The following is a 14579-nucleotide window of genomic DNA, read 5'->3' on the forward strand; positions in this document are numbered from 1 at the left end:
TGTTGACTCACAAGCAAGAAATGGTCCATAGGTGGGACAGGCAGTATTAAAACTTGTTTGTTCACCCAGCATCTTCATCAGGTACTGCTTGTTAGTCTATGCAAAGCATGTAATTCTAAGCAAATCCACAAGCCTCGGAAGACGAGCATTACCTTCTATTAATCTTCTTTCAAATGGATTGTCCTCCCATGTATTCCTCATCTTTGGTGTATTCCCATACAGTGTCTGCTGCTTCAGAACACATTGTCACAGCAGAGGGTGCCATGTGTCTCGTGTCCCTCACCCTCTGTCCGCTCTAGAGTATGACATCGAAAATGTCTACTCCAAAAACAGGCTTCAAAAGGTGTGCAGATTGTGGGTTGAAAATGTTTATCACTGACCCTCACCATAGTTCCCTTTGCCTAGGAATCGACCATAAGGTCGATGACTGTGGTTCCCGTCAGTCTGATGGGAAAGGTCTTTAAGGAAAGGAAGGGGAAGCTCGTCCTGGATATGCCCCCTTAGATATCCTTTTCGACCACTCCCTCCAAGTGGTAGTCTTCAGATGAGAGAAGTTTGAGGGGCGTTTTGCCTCTTTGCAAGTGCTTCAAACACTCCAAGCGCTCCCGATCTAGAAGTAGTTCCCGCCATTCTTCTTCAGCCTCCCGCAAAAAACCCACCATTGCTTGTGCTCTTCTTACTACTACTCGCCTGACCGCAGACTGAGTTTCCCTGTCAAGTCTGCTACCAAAGCTGAATGGGAGGACATTTGGCCTCCAGATTAAGGTTTTTGAGAAGGCGGCTTCTCCCGCCCCTTCGAAAATGTTGAGGAAGGCATCCAACCCCATTAAGCTTTGTAAAGCCAAGGAGTCTGCAAACGTTGCTGCCTGTTCACCCTCGGGCAAGAAACCTAAGCTCCCTCAAGACACTCTGGAGAACTCGGTCTTGATATAAGCCAAAGGTTAACCCTCACACCTCCACCCATTCGATGGTGCTTCCGTTGAGTTCCTCAACGTCAAAACCATTGTCAAAGCCGTCAGCGTTTTCGATGGAGGTGCCAAAGGTTTTCAAACCTATGCCTTCAACAGACATTTTCAAGTCTGTCTTCAATTTTTGAGGAGGAGAAAGTCGCTGATCAAGACACTTTCCCTTTTGGCCTGGAATTTGGAACTCGCTATGTTCTTGAAGCCTTCATTTCTGTCGAGTCTAGGATGCAGCATCTGGTAAACTAATGAAGAGATGCTAGTGGGCTATATACCTCCCCAGTGGTTGAATTTTCCAGCCCAGAGGCTTCTGCACATGCAGATGCTTCCTATAGGGCAGTCCTGGGCAAAGTGACTGAATATCTGGGCTGGGGAAGGCCACCTGTGGTCTATGAACAGGTTGAAATCACAGATAATCTCAACATTGGCCATCCTAAAGACCCTGTTCTCCCTTTCCATACTGCTCTGAAGAGCAGTCTCATGGCAAGTTAGGAAAATCTCGATACAAATCCTGCGGTTAATAAAGATTTTACTAGGAAATGCAGGCCTTGGAGTGTAGATCCGGAGTTCTTATCAAAATCAGTCCACAGAGTCTGGTGATGCAGGCTGCCACTTCATCAAGAGCACCCTACAATTCTACTTGCTGGAGACGATAACAGGTTCGATACCCTAGCTAAGACTTTTCTCATCCAGCAGTATGGCATTCAAATCATGAATGCCACGTGTGCATCAGCCAAATTCAATCATGTTGTGGGAAGTGGCGGCTATGGCTGCTGAACACATCCCTGATGGGGAAAAAAGGGAATGATTTTTGAGTATTGTTAAGGATGGCAAGGCCGCAATGTGCTAGTTGTTCCAGTCTGGATTGGATTGCCTAGCAATGGCAGCCAGTACGGTATCTCTCAAATTTGTCTGGTTACGCCAGATGTCCATGCAAGGATATTAAACATGCCTTTCGACGGCTCCCCTTTTTGGGCTCCAAGGCTGATGAAAGCTAAGAAAAGTTTTGGTCCTCAAAAGCAGTGGCAAAATTGCTAGGTGCAGCTATTCAACAGCCACAACAGACCCACACTGCTTCTCAAAGTTGGAGGTGATGTTCCTTTTGCTATTTTTCATCGGTTGGAAGGACAGGGGGGGGGGGGGTCAGAGATTAACTTGTGCTGGACGAGATGGTAAGTCCACCGAAGCAGCTGCAACCTTCTAGCCCTCAGCAGCCACCACCTCTGCACCAAAATCATCCGAGGCCCTGGTCCACAGGACCCTAGTGGCGGGGGGGGGGTCGGGGTGGTGTGTGTATCAGGTAATAATATCCCCATATATATGGTCGCCGTAAATAATATTGCTGGGAAAATGTCGTGGCGTGATATTATTTGGGTGACCATATATATGGGGAGAGGGGCAAAAAAAATGTAAAAAAATACATTTTTTTGGTTTTTAAAGTTTGGGGGTTGCGCGGGTGTCCCCCGCATGTTCCATGCAATAATGTTGCCACAAAAAACGGCAATTTTTCGGCAATATTTTTGCATGGCGAGATTTTTGTGGCGACATTATTACATAGAACCGTGGGGGTGGGGCAGGCTATCTCAGTATCTGGAAAAATGACTGGCCATTACTTCCGATCATTGGGCCATGCAAACTGTAGCCCAAGGTTACTGCCTTGCTTTCTTGAGAAGGCCTCCCGATTGTCCACCAGTGAGTCTGCCCTTCAAGGATCCGGATTTGCACTTTTTGCAGGAGATTAGCAACCTGCTGCAGTAGGGCGCTATAGAGCCAATGCCTATAACTCGGAGGAATCCGTGTTGGTACTCCCCTTCTTAATACCCTAGAAGGACGCTTGACTGCTGCCCATCTTGGACTTGAAACGCTTGAACAAGTTCCTCAGGAAGGACAAGAATAATATGGTCACTTTTCTCAGATCCCTCAGGTCCCCCAGCTCCAGGATTGTATGAGTTGGGTAAAGCCCTAGACTGGGCAGATCACTGCGCTGATCATTGTAATAAGTTAGTAGATCCTGCTGCTGGTGAGGGGTTCTTGAAGGATGATACTCTTGCATCTTGGCGAGGTTTAGAGTGGGTTTGGTTAAGAACCAAGTCACCCGGGCACTGGCTCAGATCTTATTGTTTACTGTGTAATTTAGATTGGACTCTTAAGAATAAATGAAAAAACCTCATCACTTTGTATTTATTGACACACTTAAGCTTAGACTTGTTTCGACACAAGGGTCTTTTTCAAGGCTGAAAGACCAGTAGGGCCTCTGCATAAAGATGGGCAGTCACAGCGATCTTTCGAGGATTGGATGGTATCCTTGGACCTTCAGGATATTTACTTTCATGTGCCTGTTCATCACAAGCACAGGAAGTACCTGAGGTTTGCCATTGGCAGTTATCATTATCAATTTCAGTTTCTGCCTTTCAGGCTCACCTACACCCCAAGGGTTTTCACCAAGTTGATGGTGGTAGTGGAAGCAAATCTTGGCTGATCAGGGCCTGTTCTCCCAAACAGGTCTGTGAACATCTCAGTATCACCTCCCACTCTCCACAAAATGATTTCTCCCTGAATTTCAAGAAGTCCCACATGATACCTTCTCAGAAGCTTCAATTAATTGGAGTTGTCCTGGATGCTTCCTCTGGGGAAAGTCTCGCCATCCGATGTTTGGTTTCACCCTATTCAGCAAATAGACACACATTTTCAAAACGCCCAACATCTGCTGGCCTTTGACTTTCTAAGGTTGCTTCGTCTCATATGGCAGCCTGCATTTTTCTGGTGCCAGAGGCGCGTCTGAGAATGAAGTCTCTTCAATGGGCGCTCAGATCCCACTGGTCACAGTCAGGTCGCGAGGAAGCTCGCAAAGGATCTCCTGTGATGGCCCTGCATGGAGAACATGTTTAAGGGTGAACCCTTTTGGCAACCATGGCTATAGATGGCAGTAGTCATGGACGCCACCCTCTCAAGTTGGGGTTGGGGGGGAGGCTCATGCCAACGATCTGGCAATCGGCAGTCACTGGTCTCCATCGGAGTGCAAACTACACATCAACCTTCTGGACCCGAGGGCAATCAGTGCTGATGGCCTTCCTGCTCTTTGTATGGGGAAAGAATGTTCATGATGGACAACATGGTGGCCGTTACCTCAGCAAGAGAGGTGGTGTATGGTCACTACCACACTGCAGAGGCAGTGCAACCCTGGTTTTCGGGCACTGCAAGAAGGAATCTTTCGGCTGTTTGCCTAGCCAGAGAGGTGAACACTGCGGCAGACGCTGTGAGAAGGCAAAGCAGTCTTTCACGAGTGGGAGCTAGCTCAGGAAGTCCTTCAAGGGATCTTTGCCATTTGGGGAACCCCTCAAGTGGATCTGTTCACGTACAGTGTCAAAAGAAAGTGCAACCTGTTCTGCTCCACATAATTAATTCTGAGCAGAGCTCTGGGAGACGCGTTCGTAGTGGAATGGGAATTTCCACTCCTGTACGAGTTTCCTCCAGTCTGTCATTCCTCATGTCGTCAGGAGGTTGAGGAAATTCGGGGAGCACATGATCCTCACTGCCCCAGATTGGGTGAGGAGAATGTAGTACCCGGACCTTCTGGCCCTGTCCATCTTTCCTCCAATTGGTCTTCCCCAAAAGGAGGATCTGCACCTGCAAGAGGTAGTTGACATTCTTCACCCAGAAATCAGGACTCTGAATCTTCATGCTTGGTAAAGTTTCAATGATTGGGACCTCCTGCAAGATGTAATGGAGGTGTTGCTTTCGGCCAGAATCCTAGCAACAAAGAGTCTGAACCGCAGACGCTGAGTAAGTTTTGCCACTGGTGCAGAGCAAAGCATATTGACCCATTCTCTTCTGCCACACCGGTGGGGCTTTCATTCTTTCTTCATTTAACGCATCAGGGGTTGCAAGTTGCGACTGCAAAAGGCTAAGATCTGTGTGATAAATGCAAGTAAAAAGTCCAGCAAATGAATGTTTTTTTAAATAAATAAAGGTTTATTTTTCTGGTCTTTACGATTATATGCAGGGGGAGACCTCCTGCAACTCTCCACCATACTCCCCTCCCTTTTTACTGAAGATGGTCTCTGAATTTCTTTTGGCATAGAAAATTGTGCTTCTTACTTTTTATCTGCCTCTGCATCCTTCCAAAGAGAAGATGCTTCATTGCTTAGATCCAAAAAGGGTGTCGAGTTTCTACATCGATAGAATGGCAAAACTCACAGGACCATCATTTCTCCCATCTGTGGAGTGGAGTGGAGGCACAGATGAGGGGGTGACTTGGTGAGGTTCTTGGGTGGGGCACGAAAGCATATTTTATTTTTGGCTGTTTTTCTGATATTTGCCGCTATAAAACGTCAAGTGGCCAGATCGATCTGTAGTCCATATTTAAAATGACTACAGATAGCCAAGGTTATCTGTAGTTCTGTACCTGCATCTATAGGAAAAGGTTTTTTAAAAATAGATATTTTTACAACTACAGTGACTGGGATGAAAAATTGGCTATGGCCAGTGACGCAGTAGATATCTGGGACTCCCATCCATGCATTAATCTGGGTTGACTCTACTTGGCTTCAAAGCAAGGTCGTGGCTTCCACCCTCAGGCCATGTTGCCTAATAAATTAGTACAAGTTACAAGACCACTTGGAGCAATATGGCCTATGCAACGTCTGTCCTGGTTACTGCATGTATGGAAGACAGTCCACAGTCCCGGATGCTGTGCGTTTTCTTAGTTTTAAATATCTCAGAGCACATTAAGAGAACACACGACATCTGCATTATTTTTAAATCTTGCTACGGTCAGTCTTTGCAAGTATTTCCTGACAATGTTAAACTGCCATGAGGTCTTCATGAAAAGAGATGATTTTCTGTGTAAAAAGCTGCTAATACATGGAGAATTGCAAATCCAGGGTGCACGTGCAAGGCCAACTAGAATAACCACATCTATTTATTTTGAGGCTTGTGGATCTGCTTAGAATCACATGCTTTGCATAGGCTGACATCTAGGGGAAGTTGTGAAGTATTGCATATGAAGTTTTCAAAGTTCATAAAGGGTCGTTGACTGGGCATGACTGTAATACTATCCCTAGTGTGATATACCCTGTACCCATGAAACCTCATGCGTCGAGATCCCTCAGATAATTTTTTTCCGACCTTGTGGCTGAATTTACATTTCAAGGAGTCCCTAGCAGTGAGCTACTTTGGGTGCACTTCGACGGCTGATCCCTGGAGCATCTTGAAGACTGATTCCAGCCTCTGAAACAGAAGTCTCTTCCGACGACGGGCATTGGCCTACACCTGGCTTCAGTTTTACCAGTGGGGGGACTGATCCTTCTTTGTTTAGAGAATGCATACCCCCATTTCCTGCCCCTACTGCCTTTGTCTCGCTGCCTCTGTCCAATTTTTACTATGGAGCGCACTCCTTTTAAGTTTTGCCCAAAGTGCAACAGAAACTTCCTGTGGAAGGATACACAGGATGTTTAACCACTGCCTTTCACGTGACCACTCAGAATCCTTTAGCACCTCGTGCAAGCTCTTTAGGCCCAAGACCCTGAAGGAGCGCCAAACCAAACAGTGGGCGGCATACGCCATGTCAGCGGAGTTCGAGTCGGATCACGAAGGCTGAAGACTCCGATTCGGAGCTCGAAGAGACTACCATGGAACTGCCCAGTTTCCCCATGCCTGTTCCCAGCCTCATAAGGCAGTCGCAGTGCGCTGCTATGAGGAAGGCCTCTGGCGACACCGGCATACACACACACCACCTCTCATAAACCCGCCTGCCATCAATGGAGGGCTGCGCGCCAGCGATTAACGCCTCTCGGCCCACCGACGTGACACCGAGCAGGCCTGCTGTGGTAGTCTACGCGTCTCCCACAAGCTGATAATGCAGACGCCCCGAAGGGCGCACAAGAACAACTCTCGATGGCTGAGGCGGATACGCCGAAACAGTCGTCAAAAAAGCACAAATCCATTCCTCATATAGAAAAAGCACAAATCCTTTCCTCATATAGAAAGACACCACAGGGAGTAGACTGGTCCCCCAGACCACTATCAGGAGGAACCATTAGCTCTGGCTTCTGCCCTCAACAGGAAACGCCCTAGGGAAAGCCCCAAGGACACACCTACAGCCGACTTCCCTGCATAGGCACCTCCTGTAATCCTCAAGGTTACCCCTGAGGTACCAAAGACTATCCTTTATGCAATCCCCTGGACCCAAACACAATTTGAAGACACCATGGGAGATATTTAGTTCTTTGTGGACTTTATGAACACGGTGCCCCATCCTCCAAAGCCTGTAGAGCAGCCTCCAGTGGCACCTTCTCGTCCGACCCACCCTCCTCCGCCCACACACCTGACAATTTACATGCCCGGGGAGCCCTCACAAGGACCCCAACAGGGGGACCTGCAGTACACTCTGGCTGTCCAGGACATGTGGGTGGATGATCAGGGTGATCCAAGCTAGTCCGGTGATGACACCTATTTACAGGACCAGGGCGACCCAGATCTCATTTTTGTTGACCCCTCTGCAGTAGAGCGGTCATTCCTCTCCTATTGCTGACAATCCACTTTACAATGAGCTACTTAAGAAGGAAGCTCAACACTTTAATTGGTTATTTATAATGCACCTAAACACAAGTGTTTCAAGGCGCAACAAGGCAAGGAGGTGGAAAACAGGGTAGAAAAAGACAAACTATCTTACTTGGCCTAATATCATTCAGATCATGCAAGTGTGCAGACAAGACGTGCAGGGGAGGGGAAGGGGGAGAAGTGCACCCAGTGGAACAGTGCCCTGGGATAAGTTCAGGCAGTGTCTCCAAAGTAAACATCCCCAGGAAGTGCATGAAAGGCCAGGTGACAGTGCAGGAGGGCCCAGAGGCAAGTGCTATGGACTGAGCGGTGGAGGGGGGGGGGCGCATGTGTCCAATATGAACTCGGAGGAGCACCAGGCAGCCAGTCAACCTAACGGCAGAAGGGAGGGATGGCAGAGGGAAGGCAGAGAGAAAAGGAAGGTGGGGAAAGTTTAGCTGGGGAGAGACCGAGAAGGTAGAGGAGAAAAGGGAAGGTATTGTGGAGCTTCCGGAACTTAAGGAGGTTCGGCTCAAGGCGGAGAGTGGCAGGGAGGCCATTCAGAGGGAGTCACCTGCAGAGGAAAGAGATCTACCACCCAATCGCTGCCTGGAGAAGTGACTCGCCCGTAGAGAATTGGAGTTAGACAAGTGGTGGGCTCTGGAAGGAAGGTACTTACAAAGAGATTGTTAGAGAGTGTGCAGGCCCGGCCCCAGAATGCCTTGTGGACAATGCAGAGAGTCGGCAACTTGATCCTTATAGCCACCGGGAGCCAGTGTAGGGATTTCAGAGCCGGAGAGATGCGTTCCCTGGCCTTGAGGCTAAGGGTAAGTCTTGCAGCCCAGTTTTGAATGAGTTGCAGAGGGCAAAGGGTTGAATTGAGTAGATTGAGAAAGAGGCTGTTGCAATAGTCGATCCTTGAGAGAACCAGGACGCTGGAGACGGTGAGCTTTTGGGGGAAGGTGAGAAAAGGTAGAATACCTCTGAGGAGGTGCTGTTGGAAATTGGACTTTTTAGAGACGTCAGTGATGTGTGAAGAGGACGAGAGAGTGGAGTCGAAGATGACCCAAAGGTTTTATGCTTCAAGTGAGGGTGCAGGGCCAAGGGAGGCCACCCAGAGAGAGGGGAAAGGCGGGAGCAGGGGGGGGGGGGTCCCAATGAGAAGAATCTCGGTCTTACTGGCATATAGGCAGAGCTCATTAGAAGTGCACCATGCTTGAATAGCAGAGACAGTCAGGGATGAGCATGGAGGAGGCGGCAGAGGGTAGCCTGAAAGAGAGCTGTGTGTGATCCACATAACAGTGAAAGTTAGAGGAAAAGGTAGAGATCAGTCGGGCCAAGGGAGCCAGATGGACATTGAAGAACCAGGGCGAGAGGATAGATCCCTGGGGAACACCTCATGTAGAGTTTGATGGAAGAGAGGAAGGACCCAAGTTAAACCTGGGTAGGACTGTCCAAGAGGAAAGCGGATAGCCACGCCAGAGCCTGATCCATGATGCTCAGGGTATCTTGGAGACTGGTTATCAGGATGTTGTGGTTCACCATGTTAAAGGCAGAAGAAGGGTCGATGAGGACAGAGGTAGTTAGTCAAGGTTAGAGAGCAAGTGTTCACAATTGTTCAGAGAGCAGTTTCCGTGCCTCTAGCTGCTCTGAAGCCAGACTGATGGTCATGAAGACAGCCAACAGATACAATGTGGAGGTTTAGTTGGGAGATGGCCAATTTCTCCAGGAGTTTACCCAGGAAAAGAATAATAGAAATTGCACGATAGTTTATCTGGATGGAGGCGTAGGCAGAAGGCTTTTTGAGCAGGGGTTGCACAAGGAAGTGCTTGAGAGGAGAGGGGAAAACTCCAGTGGCAAAGGAGTGGTTGCAGAGATCAGTCAAGGCTGGAGCGAGAAGTCAATGTTGTCCTTGATGGTTCTGGAGGGACAGGGAGACACCTGTTTGGATGAGACTTTCATAGACCAGACTTTTCTGGAAACCCCATCAGTTGTGACAGGAGAAAGGGGAGGAGAGGAGGAGCGGCGTAGAGAAGGGGTGGCCAAGGAGGGCCTGAGAGAGGTAGAGGGAGGGGAGCAGATCAGTGAGGACAGAATGTCGTGAGTTTTTGTGGTGAAATGAGACAACAAGGCCAAGCAGATCAGATGGCCTGGGTGGGTGTGATAGAGGAAGATACTGCCATAGGATTGGCCAGCTCCTTGCAGATTTTTAAAGGTTTGGGCATGTGCAGAGATGTGGGCTTGAATGTAGACTTTTTTTTAAGAGAGGAAAGTGTCTGTCTATATTGCCTTTGAAGTAGGTGACAGGCCAGTTTGCCAGAGGGTGAATCTGAAGCTCCCCATTTCCGTTCAGCTTCTCTGCACTTGCGTTTCAGGGCAGCCAGGTCAGAGTCATACCAAGAATTGCACTTTTTGGCAGGCTTCAGGCAGCTCTTCATGACCGGGGCAAGGATGTCAAGAGTGTTAGACACATAGAGACAGGGAAACTTTGGTATAGACATAGAGGAAAATAGTCCTGCAGGAACCGACTTCGTAGAGGATATCTTCAATGAGAAAAAAAAACACCAGCCAGGCTATACCCCTCGTGGAATCTATCAAGACAAGGGTCTCTCGGACCCTGTCTACCGCCTCCCTTACCAGTCAATTCACGGGTGGTGAAATCATTCAGGCCCTCTCCATCCGATCCCCTCTACATTAGAGGCCATGTAAAGCTGGACTCTCTGGTGGTGACGACTAACAGAAAGAGAGCTGGTGTTCCAATCTCAACCTCTGAAGCAACTCCCTACAAGGAGTGCAAAAGACTATAAACACTAGGGAAGCGTATTACAACTTCTGCTGCGTACCTCACCGGAATAGCAAACAATACCACTTTGCTTGCCAGCTACAGCACCACACCGTGGGATGAGGTAACGAGGCACCTGGATTCAATAACGGAACATATCTGTTGACAACTCCTCAAAGTCCCCACTGATAGCTAACCAGTCTCCGAAAAACATCCTAAAGGTGGTCATGGATTCTGCAGACACCTCAGGAAGGGTTATTGCTGAGGTAACCCTGCTAAAAAGACACTACTTGCTTAGAGACTCGGGTTTAAGTCTGAGACTCAGGCTGCCCTAATTAACATGCCCATTGTGATGCTGGAAATGCCTTATGGAAGGCCAGGGCCTCCTAGTCCTTGGCCTACCACTTCTCTGTGTGTTTTCTTTTTCTGTACTGAGGTCCCGCCTGGACCTCTGGTAGTGCAGTTCTTAATGATTTCCTCTTGGTGAACAACCCCCATGCGATACCCTTCTGGCACCCATCAGTGTGGTTACACCCTTATACATCTTAAGTGTTTCTATGGGCACTTGTCTGGCCAAGAGCTGCTGACCAGGTAAAAGGCCCTGACCTCGCCATCTTGTGCCCCTTAAAAATCGCTTCCACCTGTGCTTATTAGCACGGTGAGCGCACTCTGCATGTGGTTCCTCTCCCCTCTCCCCCCGCTTCCTGATCCTCCCTCTGCCCTCCTCCCACACGGCCCTCCCGTCCTGATTGGTGCATAGCGCTTCACCAATCTGTGGCCATAGTACGGCCTGCAGCTGATGTCCGATCCATCGAGCTGAGAGCTGCTGACCAGGTAAGAGTCCCTGACCTCGCCATTGTGTGCCCTTTAAAAATCTCTTCCACCTGTGCTTAATAGCACAGTGAGCGCACTAGGCGGGTGATTCCTCTCCCTTCCCCCACTTCCTGATCCTCCCACACTGCCCTCCTGCCCTGATTGGTGCATCACACCCTCGACGACACCCCAGGGCAGCCCATGCCCGGCAGCCCCTGTGGCAAAGGACCCCGAGGCAAAGGGCAGCTCCAACAGAGGCGGCTCCAGAGAGTGTGTGCAGGTGTCAGCAGGGGAAGCCAGTGCAGCTAGTGACCTGTAACCAACCGGGCAAAGTGTGTGTGGCATGGGTGGGGAGTGGAGAAATTACTCTACTCCAGAAAGCCCTGTCACTCTACCTTACCTCAAAACTATGAAAGTTAGCTTGTGCCACACTTAGATGGAATTTTGAAGGCTGGCCTGTACCACACTTGAACAGAATTGTGAAAGTTAGCAAGCGACACACTTAGACAGAATTATTAATGTTAGTGTTAGGGAGAATTCTCTTATTATGCTAATTTCCCAAACCTAGTGAGTTCCCCAGCAGCTTTGCTGGATTTTTGGGGTTTGTTTTTTTCTCCTGCTAAGAGTGAGACTCTCTTCCTACCACTCTTAGGCATGATTTGAGGTATGTCTTTGACTTTTTGTGTGCTTATGGGCTATGGGGTCTTTTACTCCATAGGGTATCATCTGTTTTTAGTATGTGTGTTACACAGCCCCCTCAGTGCAGTAACACAGGGGTGTCATAGTGACCCCCAAACATAGACTCCATACCCTGGGGCTGACTACTGTCTCCCACGGCATGTAAAGTCACTATTGACTTTACTAGTCCAAAATTGTGAACAGAACCAGTACAAACCATCATATTGTGGAAGTACTGGAAGGGGTTAATTCGATTGTCCCAGGGTCTGTTTTCAAGGGGGCACTGTCGAGTCCCCCCCCCTTGTCAAGTTTCTGTCTGGTGGCAGTGGTTACCACGCAAAATATTCCACCGGAATATTTCCTATGGGATTTTCCCATTGATTTTAAACACACCACTTTTTGGTGCAATGTTAAAGATACCGCCGGTTTATTTGTTTAATATTAAATCACCGGTTGGGTCTTTTTGCCAGAACTCTTTTCTAAAATGGCGTTTGTGTCCGTCTCTGTAACTCCAACCAAGGTCGGGCCCTTTGTTCCACTTTTTGGCGGGCTTCTCCACAGAAGCCCTCCAACTGGTGCCACTCTGTCTGGGTTCCACAGGAAGTGTGGGTGGCGGAATTGGCACCCTGTACTGTGTTGCCTTAGCAACTCAAGTCACACTCTGTTCTGATTGGGCCAGTGGTGAGCCGCCCGTTGTTTGAGTGACAGCTAGGCTGTTGAATGGGTTTTTTTCTGCATAAAAGCAGGGCTTTTGGGACTGGAACTTCAGAAGTCGCCACAGGAACTAAGAAATCCGAAGAGGGAAGAAGCTGAGCCATCTGCAACGACGACACCACCGGTGGAGCCCGCTGCAACAACCTCGCCACTTTCCCGACGACAAGAGATCATCTTCTGCTGGAAGAGTCTTCTCCCTCTGAGCTGGTGGTATCAACCAGTGCGCCATTTCGCCTTCCAGGATGTCTCTTGGTCGAATCGCCCGTGCCAAGCATCCCAGCGGCCAGATAGCCAAGCTGCACCACTGTGACCGCGAATACCAGGAACGCACCTTTTCACCGACTAACTCCACGGCTAGTTTCTTCCCTGAGCAGTTCAACGACTCCAAGTTTCCTCCTCAACGAGATCCTCTCTTCCCCTGGTCGAAACGACGAACTGCACCCGCTGCCAGGAACTGCCGCCACCGCTGTAGCTTCCTCACTCTTTAAGGTACTGTGTTCTACCTGGCCTCCCTTTCTTCGGATTGCTAAAGGTGACCCTTAAATCCTTGGCTTTCCAACTGGGTTGGCCCCAAGACCTTCTAACGTTGTCTTTTGAACCACCCCAACCTCTTTTGAACATTTCTACAAAGACTTGAATGCATTGCTAAACCGTGTGATCTTGGGCACATTTCGCCTTGCTCCATTTAAAGTGGGCATGGCTTGTGAACTTTGGCTCCACAGTATTTCCTGCCTTCAGTAACTTGATTTTGTCTCTTAAAAATGTTGGGAGCTGTTTTTTTTTCATGACCTGCCTTTTTCTCTCCCTTTAACCTAATTATTGGAGTGCCATCTAAGTTGCGCGCTCACCTCTGTTTTGACAAAAAGTGGTGTTTTAACTTAGACTTGTCGAGTAATTGCTAAAGGAGGTGTAAATACTTTTCTGGTTGTGTTGGAACTTGCTTTTGATTTATAGTGCTAGTGTATTTTCTAAAGTGTGTGTTAAGTAAATGATGTACTTTTGATACAAAGCTCTGGTCAGTGTTTGCTTGTTCTGCTGTGTTTTTGGCCCTATTGTGTATCCTCTGTATACTGCCTAACTTTTCTTGAGAGAAGTCTGACTGCTCAGCCACAGCTACCAGGTAAATCTGGGTGGTACAGACTGCTACTAATTGGGTTTACTGCTTACTCCTGTAGTCTTAATCTTCTTGCAGTGGTCCCCAAGGGAACTGCACAAGATTCTGCCTAACAGTTATCTTATGCCACACTTAGAACGACTGTGAATGTTAGCTTATGCCATATGAGTCTTGAATATCAGCAAGCGTCACACTTGGTCAGAATTGTGAATGTTAGCATGTGCCACACTCAAGTGGCATCTGGGCAGGATTGTGAACATTGCCTTGTGGAGCATTCGGGATGGATTTGCGAATATTAGCAAATGCCACCTCTGACTAGGATTGTATACACTAGCCTGCGTCGCACCTACTTCAAAGGACCTCAAACCTAGGTATAGCCCCCCCCCCTTGGTCTAGTGTAGGTTGAAACATAATGCATGGGGATGCCTAGGCCTCTCTCCCACTATGCGGGACTCTCGAATCTAGATGTAAGCTCCACCTCTGTGCATTATATGTTGAAACCTATCTATTGTGAAACCTGGACCTCTCTCCCTCTATACAGGACCCTCCTATCTAGGGATCACCTCCATCTTTGTCTACTATGTGCTGAAACGTAGTTTACTATGAATCCTAGACCTCTTCAAGACCTTGCAGAACACCCAGATCTAGAGGTGGCCTGCACATCTGTCCACTATGTGGTGGAAATGAGTGTACGGTAAGACCAGGGCCTCCCACCATACATGACTCCCAGAATCTAGGCTTTTGGCTATACTGTGAAGGTTAGCTGCAAAACCTATAAACCCACTAAACAAAAAGCTCAAAATGTCTGCATACTTAACTCACACAACCACCTCTTGCACAGCAAACCGCATGCACTTCACCACACCGCAACAACAAACTCATATGCCGCACCAACAGCACACAAGGACTGACCCCAATCCGCTACTCGCACCAAAGCTCAGCGCACAGTGTATACCGAACTGAAGCTGCCAACAGA

At 48.5% G+C, this 14579-nt stretch overlaps 1 protein-coding gene across 1 annotated transcript in view; it reads left to right on the top strand.

Moving 5' to 3' along the window:
- PKN2 (protein kinase N2) overlaps nucleotides 1-14579 on the top strand; it is a 1791501-nt gene that overhangs the window by 345954 nt on the left and 1430968 nt on the right. The gene's annotated exons all lie outside the window — the stretch shown is intronic.

This window comes from Ambystoma mexicanum, chromosome 1q (assembly GCF_040938575.1).
Source record: "Ambystoma mexicanum isolate Mex_15411 chromosome 1q, UKY_AmexF1_1, whole genome shotgun sequence".
NCBI classification, from domain to species: domain Eukaryota; kingdom Metazoa; phylum Chordata; class Amphibia; order Caudata; family Ambystomatidae; genus Ambystoma; species Ambystoma mexicanum.